The sequence below is a fragment of the Lithobates pipiens genome, unplaced genomic scaffold, assembly GCF_037356315.1.
Source record: "Lithobates pipiens isolate NorthernLeopardFrog02 unplaced genomic scaffold, aLitPip1_a1.2 Scaffold_18, whole genome shotgun sequence".
NCBI classification, from domain to species: Eukaryota; Metazoa; Chordata; class Amphibia; order Anura; family Ranidae; genus Lithobates; species Lithobates pipiens.
This window is the reverse complement of record NW_027507758.1, coordinates 149,346,134-149,360,847: the sequence shown is the minus strand read 5'-3', so window position 1 is coordinate 149,360,847 and position 14,714 is coordinate 149,346,134. Positions and strand designations below refer to the sequence as shown.

The following is a 14,714-nucleotide window of genomic DNA, read 5'->3' as shown; positions in this document are numbered from 1 at the left end:
CAGCCTTAAGGTCAGCGTACACAAACTTTGTGTTTTGCTTCTGACTTTGGTCTGAATTAGACATGTGCAGAATGGAAACATTTGTTTAGCTTCATTTAGTATAAATTCGTTATAATACAAATTTTGTTTTGTTGATTCATTTCGAAATTCGTTCAGTTTAGTTTATTCATTCTCTAAAGAATACCACATTTTTGGAATGATTCGAATTTGGATCAATCAAAAAATGATTGACCGATCCAAATTCCTTGTGAAGAATAGATGATTGTTAAGGAGAGGGCCGGTGTCTTGTAAAATAGTGTCCTCCATCAGATACTGTCCCCTGCGTACTGCGCATGCGCAGTACACAGGAACACAGATTCCGAAAATTGCCGAGGATGAACGGCGCCTGTGCCGTGAGTCCAGGTTCTATCCCCACTATCCAAGTGGACATAGAGTCAGAATAAAAAAGAGCCGAGCGGAGCGAGGCCGAGCCCGAAGCGTGGCGAGCGAAGCTCGCCCGCGAGGGGCCCTCTAAAATTCACAACCCTATGTCCGCTTGGATGGTGGGGCTACCACCTCCACTCACGGCGCAGGCGCCGTTCAGCTTCTGAGTTTTTCCGAAGCTTCGTCTGCTCCGTACTGCGCATGCGCAGTACGGAGCGGACACCATTTGATGGGCGGACTCTATTAGGCAGAACACCGGAAAGCCAGCCATCATGTTCTTAACAACCTATGTTTTATCAGCGGTCAACTAAAGGTAATTAGAAGAATTGCATGTAATTAAAAATTTAGAAAAAAAAAAAAAACTGTGTCGGGGTCCGCCCCCCCATCCTTACCAGGCACTTATGGTCTAGTATGAATTTTAAGGAGAACCCCATGCCGAAAAATAAAATAAAAAATGGCGTGGGGTCCCCACCAAAATCCGTACCAGAATCCTATCTGAGCGTGCAACCTGGAAGGCCAGAAGGGGGGGGGGGTGCACATTGACGCCACGTTGATGGGTACAAAGGCCTCTTCCCCACAACCCTGGCCCGGTGGTTGTGGGGTGCGGTGGTTCGACTTATCGGAATCTGGAAGATCCCAGATCCCAGCAGTGATTTTTGCTGGTGGAGAAATTAGCTGCATAGACACATTGAGGTTAATTTACTAAAAGCAAATGGACTGTGCACTTTGCAAGTACAGTTGGGGCAGAGCTTAGTAAACAAAGAGAAGCTCTGTTGACTTTCATCATCCAATCATGTGCAAGAAAAAATGCTGTTTTTTTATTTTCCTTGCATGTAATTGGGTATAATTTGCAAAGTGAAGCTTCATCTCATTTACTAAGCTCTGGAGCAACTGCACTTGCAAAGTGCACAGTGTATTTGCCTTTAGTAAACCCACCCAGTGTGCGTGAATAGCAGTAGCTGGATTTGCATGCTATATGCATGTAGCCTCTCATCTGAGTAGTTACACATGAGGGACTGTGAATGGCTCTGGGCGCAGATAAATTGTATCCAGGGATGACGTGCATCTGTATGTGGCCATAGCAGTACTTTCTATCTTTCTATGCAAATTTTTCATATGATGGCTGCAGATAATATTGGGAAAACGCATAGGAAATGTGCATACATATTGTGTATGATGGTTTGGCCATGTTAAAGCAGGCCTTTCAACGAAAACAGATTTAAAAAAAGGGAAAATAAAAATACTCACCGGTTTCCAGCGTTTCCAGACGTCATTGTGCCTCACTGCTGCCTCCTGGGCACATGACATCCTATGGGAATACAACGGACTGAGGAGCATAGTCTCAGGATTTCCAATGTCCAGCTAAACAAGGCTATTGCACAATTATGTCACCTGCGTCTTCTGGAAGCACTGGAAGGCAGGAACCATGAAGAGTGTTTTTTTTTTTTATCCTTTTTCGAGAAATCTTTATTTTTAAAGTGTTTTTGCCAGCTAATCTTTTTAGGCTGCATGAAGTTTGCAGAAACGTCTGCCTTCTATTCTGCATGGAAGATATGATTTGAAGCTAAACATTTTTATATTACAGAATAAAAAATAAAAAAAATATATTTTTATATTACAGAATAAAATAAAATAACAAAAATTTGAGAGCAAAATGAAAGGTGCTATTATTATTTTCCTCTAAAAGGCCTACAAAGCTGAGCCTGATTTACTGTGAAAAACTTTTTAACATCCCTATGGGCACCCTTTCAGGGTGGGTTTAGCGCAGCAACCTCTTTTAATCCTGCATTGGGTCAGGCATACGTCCACTGGCTGAGTTCTAGAAGTACCTGTTGATTGGACAGGTTAGAAAATTTGGAGCAATTGCTATTGTTTCCCCTGATATACTGTAAGTGGCACAGGTGATGTTTACCGAAAGACGAGCTCCAGTCACCCCCAAAACAGTTATAAGTCAGCAGCTACAAATCCCATGGCTGCTGACTTTTAATATAAGGACATTCACCTGTCCAGGGATCCAGCGGTGTCCTCACCTGAGCCGATTCCTCAATGGGCTTTCGGTCCAGTCACCGGCATCTTAATTAACCAAAACTGTCAGTGAAGCATTGCGGATTAACAGGCGACTTTCCACGACACATTCATGGGTTGTGCTGCGCTTTGTGAATGGTCCCACAGTCTTTTGGGACCTGTAATGAGTCCCATAAGGCTGCAGGGGAAAGAAGGGGAGGCAACTTCCACTTGGATCGCTGTACCCCCCCCCCCCCCCCCAAAAAATTGCCAAATGTTAGGCCCCTTTCACACTGGGGTGGGAGCAGCATCAGAGGTAAAACTACACCGCTTTACCATCGTTTTAGCTGCGCTAATTGGCCGCTAGCGGGGCAGTTTTAACCTCCACTAGTGGCCAAAAAAGGGTTAAAGCGATTTGCCAGCAGTATAGCCACGCTGCCCCATTGATTTCAATGGGCAGGAGTGGTTTGGGAGCGGTGTATACACCAAAGATGCTGCTTGCAGGAGTTTTTTTTTACGTTTTGCAAGTGCACCGCTCCAGTGTGAAAGCCCTCGGGCTTTCACTCTGGATACACAGCAGTGGCTATTTCAGGGCACTTTGCAGGGGCTATGTTTAGCGCTGTAGTGCCAGTGTGAAAGGGGCCTTAAAGAAAAGGGGGAGGAGGCAAATACCTGGAACTTCCCTTTTTGAGTGAAGCTCCACCCTAAGCTGGCCACAGATTGACTGGCCATATTTCAATACATCTATGGTCATTCCCATTCATGAAAAGTCAACCTAATGATTGATTTCTCACAAATGGCTTGTTGGAAGATTTTAGTTCAATCAGCGCTGCAGACGATCTGCTGGCTGTTTACCAGCGTTGGTGACAAGCAGTGTTTCCGGGAACGGATCACGCACATGTGCAGTGCAAAGTGGGGCAATACCTTCTGTGATCAGCCGTAACTTCATCACGGCCGATCTCGTGGTAAACAGACATGCCCAATGGCTGTTCACCCCACGCGGTGTCTCCGTGACACACCGCCACTGAAGGTACAGGGCTGCGCGCACATGATCGCGTGCATGCCCTGTTTAAATGGACAGACATCATATGACACCTGTCCAGAAAAAGAGCCCCGCTGCCAGGCCGTCATATGATGGCCAGCGGGCGGCAAGCAGTTAAACAAAAATTTTAATATAAACTGCCTAGTACCCCTCTAACCAGAGTCAGGCTGAAGGGAGGGCAGAAGAGGCGAATGCCTTGGGCACCTCGAAAAGAGATGGCACAAGACGGTTACAACCTGCAACCTATGTAGCTCAATAAGTTCACAGATCATGGAAAATGGGGGGGTGCATTTTGCTTTGAGTGCTAAAAGACCCTGTCCTTCCACTGTCTCTAACAACCCTGAGCAAAACTCAGATATAATATGCAGATGATGCTCTACCCCTGGCATTGTTTCTCTTCATCCATGGCAGCCTGTGATGAAGACATGCAGTGCTACATGCAGCTATAGAGAATAACAGCCATCTCAGAAACATAGCCAAAGCTAGGAAACAGATAACCATGGAACTTTATTGCCATGCCTGGTGCCTTCATCACTTTATTACAGGCTGCCTCAGACAAAGCTAGCCAAGAAACATCCAAAAAAGTGGCAATGAGACTGCATCTAATGACTGTGTTAAGACTTGGAAGCTTGATACCGGGGTCCGGGAAGCCAGATAACTAGTTTATATTAAAAGAACATTGTGAAAGTGTGTGTAAACAACTTATCCCTTATAACAATGAATAAAAAGCATATCTGTTTGTCTTTCTCCTGCACTCCCCCTTTCGGCATGAAAATATTCAACCAGTTATGGACGGGACAGGAAACAGAACCAGAACCTTTGCTAAGCGGAAGTGTACGTTTGAAAGTAAAGTTGGCAGTGCCCCCACCCTGGACAGGGCCTCTATGAACAGAGGGGATTTCCTTCCTGGGAAATTAACAAGTAATCTAATCACAGTAATTGGAAGCAGAGGAACTACTGCAACCAGCACATAACATTAACCATAAGTATATAGATGCACACCGTTATAGAAATAATACAAGCTTTGTATAAGAAAAGAATAATAGTACATACATCCAGTGCGTAAATAGATAGCACAAGGGTCCAACAAGAGTCCTTGTGGAATTGTGCACATATATTCAGGCATATATGATTATTAACCACTTCCCGACCGGTGCACACCGATGTACGTCGGCAGAATGGCACAGGCAGGCAAATGGGCGTACCTGTACGTGCCTTTAAATTTGCCGCCCTGCCATCGCGAGCGCGCTGCCAGCAGCGCGCTCGCGTGCGGATCGGGACCCCCGTGAGTACGGTCATGGGTCCCATGGACTCGATCGCTGCGGGCATACCTGCGATCGTCTCACGGGGCGGCTGAACTAGGAGATGCCATTGTAAACAGCATCTCCCAGTTCTGCCTAGCAACAAGTGACACTGATCTCTGCTCCATGTGATTGGAGCAGAGATCAGTGTTCACTAAAAGAAAGCCCAGCCCCCAAGAGTTAGTAACACACCCCTAGGAACACTTAACCCCTACACTGCCACCCACTGGTTAACCCCTTCACTGCCAGTGTCATTTACACAGGAATCACTGCATTTTTATAGCAGTGATTGCTGTATAAATGACAATGGTCCCAAAAATGTGTCAAAAATGTCCGTTGTGTCCGCCATAATGTCGCAGTCACAATAAAAATCGCTGATTGCTGCCATTACTAGTAAAAAAAAAAAATTATTAATAAAAATGCCATAAAACTATCCCCTATTTTGTAAACGCTATAACTTTTGTGCAAACCAATCAATAATCGCTTATTGCAATTTTTTTAACCAAAAATATGTAGAAGAATACGTATCGTCCTAAACTGAGGGAAAAAAATGTTTTTTAAATATTTATTATAACAAAAAGTAAAAAATAATGCGTTTTTTTCAAAATTGTCGCTCTATTTTTGTTTATAGCGTAAAAAATAAAAACCGCAGGGGTGATCAAATACCACCAAAAGAAAGCTCTATTTGTGGGAAAAAAAGGACATCAATTTTGTTTGGGAGCCACGTCGCACGACCGCGCAATTGTCAGCTAAAGCAAAGCAGTGCCGAATCGCAAAAAGTGGTCTGGTCTTAAAGCGGAGGTCCACCCTAAAGTGGACCTTCCGCTCATCGGAACCTTCCCCCCCTCCGGCGCCACAATTGGCACCTTTCAGGGGGGAGGGGGGTGCAGATACCTGTACAGTACAGGTATCTGCACCCACTTCCGGGATAGCTCTCTGCGGAAAGGGGCGTATATTACGCCCCTTTCCGCAAGTGCCCGCCCCTTTCCGCAAGTGCCCCGCTGCCTGCTGGGAAAACACACAGATCCCAGAGGCAGCGGGGACCGTCCTTATTGCGCAGCGCAGCTCGCGCATGCGCAGTAGGGAACCGGGAAATGAAGCCGAAAGGCTCCATTTCCTGATTCCCATACCCAAGATGGCGGCGGCAGCACCCGAGAGACGATCTACAGATCGGCTTCGGGTGCCGACATCGCGGGCGCGCTGGACAGGTACGTGTCACTATTTTAAAAGTCAGCAGCTGCAGTATTTGTAGCTGCTGGCTTTTAAAAAAAAAAAAACGCGGAGTCCCGGCAGACTCCCGCTTTAAGCCAGCAAAATGGCCCGGGGGTGAAGTGGTTAATAAAGAGACCTCCAGATGAATATTGCAGCAAAGTTCAATTGCAGGGGCCCCTGAGGAGGATCGCAATCATAGGCATGTGCACAGGGTGTGCCAAATGTGCCTGGGCACACCCTAATCACCCGTGCCATCTCCAGAGATTTGCCCAAAAATGCTGCATCCAAGAGTGTGTGTGGCCTGCGCTGCCTGTGAAACAGTTTCACAGACAGCAAATCGTGAGAATTGTCAGAGCTGTTCAGTTAATGACACTGCATGCAGGGAGAGACACCAGCTGTCAAAAGTCAGTGGTGATGTCGGGGGTGGGCGAGACCAAACAGCCATCAAACACTAGCCAATTGGATGGGGTCTGGGCAGGGTGCTACATTTATGTGGCCCCGCCCCCTCTCTGAAGCAGCTCAAACACTGGCTGTTGTTTATAGCGCTTGGTCCTGTCCACCCCCGACATCAAGGCTGAGTTGTAAGTCATCACAACTCAGCTGGGATGTCGGGGGTGGGCGGGACCAAGCGCCAACAGCAGCCAATGATTGGGCTGCTTCAGAGAGGGGGCGGAGCTAGCGAAATGTAGCGCCTAATCCTATTGGCTGGTGTTTGGTAACTGTTCAGTCCCACCCACCACCGACATCACCGCTGACTTTTAACAGCTGGTCTCTCTCCCTGCATGCAGTGTCATTATCTGACAGTTCCATACACTGAACAGTTCTGGCAATTCCCACGATCTCCTGAATGTGAAACTCCCCCTCTCCCCTATCTGTGCCACCCAAAGCTGCCTATCAGTGCCAACCAATGCTACCAAATAGTGCCAACCAGTACTGCCTATCCATGCCAGTGTTGCTTATCAGTGCCAACCAATTCTGCCTATCAGTGCCAACCAGTGCTAACCATTGCTGCCTCTCAGTGCCAGTGCTGTCTATCAGCGCCAACCAATGCTGTCTATCAGTGCCAGTGATGCTTATCAGTGCCAACCAATGATGCCTATCAGTGCCAGTGCTGCTTATCAGTGCCAACCAATGCTGCCTATCAGTGCCAACCAGTGCTGCCTATCTGTGCCCACCAATTCTTTAAATCAGTGCCAACCGATGCTATCAATCAGTGCCAACCAGTGCTGAATAAAAGTGCCCATCAGTGTCCATCAGTGCTTCCAATCAGTGCTGCCTATCAGTGCCAATCAGTGTCCATCCGTGCTGTGAATCAGAGCCTATCAGTGCTCTTACGTGCTACCAATCAGAGCCCATCAGTGATGCATATCAGTGCCCATCAGTGCCAATCAATGCTGCCCATCAGTGCCACCTATCAGTGCTAACCAGTGCTGCCTTTCAGTGCCACCTATCAGTGCACATCAGTGCTACCAATTAGTGCCCATTAACGCTGCCAATCAGTACAGCCTATTAGTGCCCATCAGTGCTGCCTTAGCAGGGATGGTGGAAACCCCTCTACAGATAATTGCAATACAAATTACCTTTAAGTGCAACAATTTTTTAGTTGGGAGATTCACACCATTATAGCATTTTGGGTTTTTTATTTTTTAGAGGGTTACACTTAATTGTATATGTTTTACTTATGGTTATAATGTGAATTATTGCACTTGAAGTTAATTTCCCACCACCTCTGCTATGTCCATGTCTTTATGGGCCTTGCTCTGTGCACTGGTGTGCAGTCATGTTGGAACAAGAAGGGGCCATCCCCAAACTGTTCCCACAAAGTTGGGAGCATGAAATTGTCCAAAATGTCTTGGTATGCTGACGCCTTAAGAGTTCCCTTCACTGGAACTAAGGGGCCAAACCCAACCCCTGAAAAACAACCCCACACCACAATCCCCCCTCCACCAAATTATTTGGACCAATGCACAAAGCAAGGTCCATAAAGACATGGATGAGCGAGTTTGGGGTGAAGGAACTTGACTGACCTGCACAGAGTCCTGACCTAAACCTGATAGAACACCTTTGGGATGAATTCAAGTGGAGACTGCAGGCCAGGCCTTCTTGTCCAACATCAGCGCTTGACCTCCCAATTGCCCTTCTGGAAGAATGGTCAAACATTCCCATAGACACATTCTTAAACCTTGTGAACGGCCTTCCCAGAAGAGCTGAAGCTTTTATAGCTACAAAGGGTGAGCCAACTCAATGTTGAACCCTATGGACTAAGACTGAGATGACAGTAAAGTTCATGTATGTCTATAGGCAGGTGTCCCAATACTTTTAAATAAAAAAAAAAATAATAATAATAATAATAATAATAATAATAATAATAAATAATATAAATATATATATATATATATATATATATATATATATATATATATATATATATATATATATATATACGTACATACATACGTACATACATACGTACATACATATACACACGTATGTGTGCTTGAGTTTTCGGATGCACACCCTAATGCAATAGGCTGTGCACGCCTATGATCGCAATGCAGTGTCTTTGTGCTGGAGACCTGAAGACAAGCTCAGTCATGATGGGGAGATCCTCCAACCATTGTCCAACCAGCCTGGATCACAAGTTCTCACTGGCAGCCACAACAGTGTGACACTGGGAGTAGCTATTCTGTGCCTTAGTCCCTACCCTGTTTCCCCGAAAATAAGACCTAGCGTGATTGTCTGTGATGGCTACAATATGAGCCCTACCCCCCAAATAAGCCCTTCTCTGTTTCCCTGAAAATAAGCCCTATCCTGAATATAAGACCTACAAGGACTTTAACTAGGGCTTATTTGGGGGGTAGGGCTTATATTGCAGCCATCACCGACAATCACGCTAGGTCTTATTTTTGGGGAAACAGGTAGTAGATTCTAATCTGACATGGAATCAGACCTCTAACTAGCAGAAGTGGCCATCGGATGCCTAACCCTCTAGCCTATGGTGGTTATTCAGCACTGAGCTAAAACTAGCAATAGAATCCCAGACCAAAAGAGACAGAGTTGACTAAAATAACAGAAGCTGCATATAAACTCTATTGCAATAAACAGGTTCACCTACTAACATTCTGGAAACTAACCACTGCACACATACAGCAGCACAGACTTAGCTATCTGGCACTGTGCATCTAATATAATAACAACAGGACAAAGATACATCTGTCACACAGATTTTGTTACAAACTCAAGAAGCTATGCCGTTAACCACTTCAGCCCCGGAAGAGTTTACCCCCTTCCTGACCAGAGCACTTTTTTGCGATTCGGCACTGCGTCACTTTAACTGACAATTGCGCGGTTGTGCCACATGGCTCCCAAACAAAAACCTGTGTAAGTTCACCTTACAGATTTTTCTGTATAGGTGAACTTACCCTTTAAACTATTAGAATACTTGCCTAATTGTACTTGCTTCTTGCCTGGGTTAAATACAGCAGCTCCTGTTTGTATAAAGTCATGTGGCTGAGTTCTGGTAACTCCCCTTTTTATGACATCTCAGTCTTCCAATCGGGGCTTCTGACCTAGCTAGCAGGGACAGGAAGTAACTAACAGTGATAATTAATAAGCAAAAGCTATTTACAAATACAGACAGCAGAGGGCAGCAGATCACTACACAATCAAATGTTTGTAGGTCCTCTGTGACCTTTGGACATACCTCTTAGCAGACCAGTACCATTTGGCTTATACCAGTTGATGGTGGTTGTTCCCCAAGATAAGGACAGAGCCAGGGATCTCTGCACAGTGATACATGAACATTGCTAGAATCCTGGAATACCCAGGTCACTGAGCCAAGGGGAAATGGGAGCACATACAGCATGGAGCAATTCAACTGTGGGAAGGGTTTTAAGGCCCATAGCTAAAATCAAACCATAGTACTGAGATTCTCATGCTTATATCTGCAGTGATTTCAAGCTGGACAAACTGTATATAGGGTGGTAAGGAAGTGTGTGGTGCATCATAAACTGGGTGTGGCCAATGTATTTTAGGGATGTGCTGTAACAGGGACTTATGAATACACAGCAAAAAAAGTGGCTGTTGAGCACATATAGGAAGGTATGCAGTTCACTTAGTAAAAAAAATAACAATTCCAAGAAGAATCAGTTCCAGTATGCAAGAGAAGTGATACTGTGCAGTGTCCATATTGACAATGACATGGCAAAATAATATATTGAGACTTACACCCAACATATAGAAGAACTACCATAATGCAGACTAAATAAGAATATATACTGAGAATTACACCCAACATACAAGACCAAAGAAGTGGTACTGTGCTGTGTCCATATATACAGAATAATAACCGATACCATACATGCCAACAGTCCCGATTTTCCCCCGGACAGTCACAGGATTTAGACCATTGTCCCGTTTTTACATTGTCATTTGTCCTGACTCCCAGAGAATCACCAGGGCACTGGTGATGATCTCCACTGCCATTTTACAGAAGACCAGCTCTCGTGGAGCCCGGTCACTCGCCAAGGGGAAGTAATAAGAGGAGGAGCCCAGGTGGCTGCCAATTGAAATGGAGCTGCCGCCAACCCCCGCCCCCAGGGTTGGCAGAAGCTTAATTTCTATTGGCAGCCACCCGGGCTCCGCCTCTGGTTTGGACATGATGTAAGGAGGGACTCCGTTGGGGACACCGGATGTAAGGAGGGACTCCGCTGTGGGCACCTTATGTAAGGAGGGAATCTGCTGGGAATGCCTGATGTAAGGAGGGACTCCACTGGGGGGCACTTGATGTAAGGAGGGACTATGCTGGGGACACCTGATGTAAGGAGGGACTCTGCTGGGAATGCCTGATGTAAGGAAGGACTCCGCTGGGGGCACCTGATGTAAGAAGGGACTCTGCTTGGGGCACCTGATGTAAGGAGGTACTCCGCTGGCGATACCTGATGTAAGGAGGGACTCCATTGGGGACATCTGATGTAGGGAGGGACTCTTCTGGGGGCAACTGATGTAAGAAGAGACTCCGCTGGGGACAACTGATGCAAGGAGGGACTCCGCTGGGAATGCCTGATGTAAGGAGGGACTCCCCTTGGGGCACCTGATGTAAGGATTGACTCCACTGGGGAACTTGATGTAAAGAGAGAATCTGCTGGGGGTAGCTGATGTAAGGAGAGACTCCACTGGGGGCACCTGATGTAAGCAAGGACTCCGCTGGGCTCACCTGATGTAAGGAGGGACTCAGCTGGGAGCACCTGATCTAAGGAGAGACTCTGTTGGGGGCACCTGATGTAAAGAGGAACTCTGCTGAGAATGCCTGATGTAAGGAGGGACTCCCCTGGGGACACCTAATGTAAGGAGGGACTCCACTGGGGGCACCTGATGTAATGAGGGGCTCCACTGGGGGCACCTGATGTAAGGAGGAACTCCACTGGGGGCACCTGATGTAAGGAGAGACTAAGGTGGGATCCTGCATTCACTATATCTGGTCTCCCACAGCACACAGAACATGGAAATGCAATTATTTTAGTAAATATAAATGGCTAAATACCTTTTCCCAGCAGTATATAGCAGTCTTGTGGCTTTTTTACTGTCTGGTTAAACCTTGTAGGAGGAATTTTCATTCTCCTTTCACTGTCCTATGAGGCTGCACGACCCCTGACAATTTGTCTGTTGGCTGATTGGCCCTGTGCTGATCACATGCACCTCCCCCAAAAAAAACTAAAAATCTCTCTATCAATACACACCAAAGTGAGCATTTGCAAAGTGTCTCCTGGGGGTCTGTACTATCAGCAGATGGATCAGGGACTGTGGAAGAAAGGGAGGATCAGAGAAGACATGATCAACCAGCCTTTTTACACACTGTAGAGGATTAACCCTTTAGGTTCCACAGTAAGTATAACAAGCATGCATATACAGACTGATTTTACTGTTGTGGGTTTAGTAACACTTTAAGCTGTATTAAAAGCACAAGCAAACATTCATTATATTGCAGCTTACCAATTCTTAGATGTAACGGCTTCATTTGTTTCAATTTTTAGGCTTTCTCTCTTCTATTTTTATCTGATGATCCAACAAGTAAGGTTGTTGTTTTTTTTACAGATGAGACAAACCACTTAACACTGGCAGGAGTTAATAAAATGATCGGGTTTAGTATCACTTTCAAGCTGTATTAAACCCACAAGCAAACATTTATTATATTGCAGCTTACCAATTCTTAGATGTAATGGTTGCATAGTTTCCATTTTTAGGCTCTCTCTCTTCTGTTTTTATCTGGTGATCCAGCCAGCAAGGTTGTTGTTTTTCATGGATGAGACAAACCACTTAACACTGACAGGGGTGATTAGAATGATCGGCTTTTATTTATTCTTGCAAAACCTGTATGGCAAAAGGAAAAAACTGTTTGTCATGGGGGGCTGGCTTGGCACCATATTATATCTTAACCACTACAATACAGGGTACTTTCGCCCCCTTCCTTCCCAGCCCAATTTTCAATGTTCTCGCAATTTCAATGACAATTGCGCGGTCATGCTACGCTGTACCCAGATTAAATTGTTATCATTTTGTTTGCACAAATAGAGCTTTATTTTGGTGTTATTTATTAATGACTCCGTTTTTTATTTTTTGTGATATAAGCGAAAAAAGAGCGGAAATTTGGGAAAAAAACAATATTTTCTTCTTTCTATTTTAAAAGAAATCCAATAAAATCGAATTTTGTTATAAATTTAAGCCAAAATGTATTCTGCTACATGTCTTTGGTAAAAAAAAATTGGTTAAGTGTATAATAATTGGTTTGTGTGATCACGGACATATGTACGCAAATGATCATGTACATATGTGTGCAGGTGATCACGGACATATGTGTACAGATAATCTTTGGGACATGTGATTTTAGTGGGACATATGTGGGGGACATGTTTTTATTATTGGGGACATGTGTTTTTATTATTTGGGGACATGTGTGTTTTGGGGATGTGTGTTTTGGGGACATATGTTGGGACATTGTGTTTATACTGTGTGGTGTGTTGTGTGTTTTACACTAGACTGGTGATCAGTGAGTAAAAAGCTGTAAAAAACAGCTCATACTAACTGATAATCAGCCGGCTGCAGCGATCTGCTCTCCTCTCCTCAACGATGACTTCTGTGTGAGGAGAGGAGGAGCCGATTGCCTAGCAACCAGCTGTTTGTTTACATCACATGACGGCCGTGATTGGACACGGCCGTCATGTGATCAGGAGGGCCAATCACAGAGCCCTCCTGCCGATCCGAGATGCGCCGTGTCCGGGTGACGCGGGCACGTCGGGATTGCGCCGCACGATCCCCCTACTTCTAATGGACGTTCAGGAATGTCCACTCAGAAGTAGAGAGCTTCCACCCGGCTGTATATGTACATTGGCCGGGTGGGAAGTATAACATACTCTAAAAGTTCAAGCTAGCATTTAAGGGGCCTGATGCCATTTCAGTATATTTGTCCTTTATTTTTGTGATTTCTGCGTATCCTGCACCCCTAAACCTTTTAGTTCAGCAACAAAAGGTAAAAAGATGAAAGTGTCATTAACATGCTGTTCATACTCACTCAGTCACTATGAGATTTTTTTTCTGTATTCTGCAAAAACCAGGTTGATCCGGCTATTCTCTATTTCCCCCTTCTGTTCATGTCCCCAATTCAGCTAGGGATTTTGCAGCTGTGGTGGTAGCTCTACACATGCTCAGTTTTCAGTAAGTTTCTATGCTAAGAATTTCTTCCCTATCACATCTGAGCAGCCCATGTGACTATAGAGTCACACATGTGGGAGTATACCGAGTGCTAAATGACAGCCCACTCCCTCCCTCCTCCTCTAGTCTGTGTCACGCCCCTCCAGCCTGTGACTTAGAATAAGAGGATGGTGAAGCCTCCTTTAATGATAAATGTAATATCCCCATTGTGTTTTATAACAAACTATGAAACATGATTTTTTTTTTTTTTTCAAAATTTTTCATTTTTTTTTGTTTGTTTAGCAAAAAATAAAAACCCCAGCTGTGATTAAATACCACCAAAAGAAAGCTCTATTGGTTTGAAAAAAAAATGATAAAAATGTAATTTGGGTACAGCGTTGTATGACCGCGCAATTGTCATTCAAAGTGTGATAGCGCTGAAAGATGAAAATTGGTCTGGGCAGGAGGGGGGTTTAAGTGCCCAGTAAGCAAGTGGTTAAAAAAAGTACCCTTTTCCTAATCAATAGGATTAACCACTTAAGCCCCGGACCATTTGGCTGGCAAAAGACCAGATTGTTTTTTGCGATTCATCACTGCGTCTTTTTAACTGACAATTGCGTGGCTTCCAGACAAAATTGATGTCCTTTTTTCCCCACAAATAGAGCGTTCTTTTGGTGGTATTTGATCACCTCTGCGGTTTTTATTTTTTGCGCTATAAAGAAAAAAATTGCTTACATTTTGAAAAAAACGCATTACTTTTTAATTTTGCTATAATAAATATCCCCAAAGTATATAAAAAATTTTTTTCCTCAGATTAGTCCGATATGTATTCTTCTACATATTTTTGGTAAAAAAAAACGCAATAAGCGTTTATTGATTGGTTTGCTCAAAAAAGTTATAGCGTCTATAACTATGGCATTTTTATTAATATTTTTTTTTTTTACTAGTACTGGCGGCGATCAGCGATTTTTATTGTGACTGCGGCAATCAGTGCGATTAAAAATGCTTTGATTACTGTGTAAATGTGACTGGCAGTGAATGGGGTT

At 44.6% G+C, this 14,714-nt stretch overlaps 1 protein-coding gene across 1 annotated transcript in view; it reads right to left on the bottom strand.

The window, feature by feature from the left end:
• The window catches only part of ARID1B (AT-rich interaction domain 1B), a 527,934-nt gene extending 515,848 nt beyond the window's left edge, over positions 1-12,086 (bottom strand). The window contains exon 1 of the mRNA XM_077486264.1: positions 11,974-12,086. The gene's annotated coding sequence lies outside the window, so the exon portion shown is untranslated. The remainder of the gene's footprint in view (positions 1-11,973) is intronic.
• Positions 12,087-14,714: the final 2,628 nt, after the last annotated feature.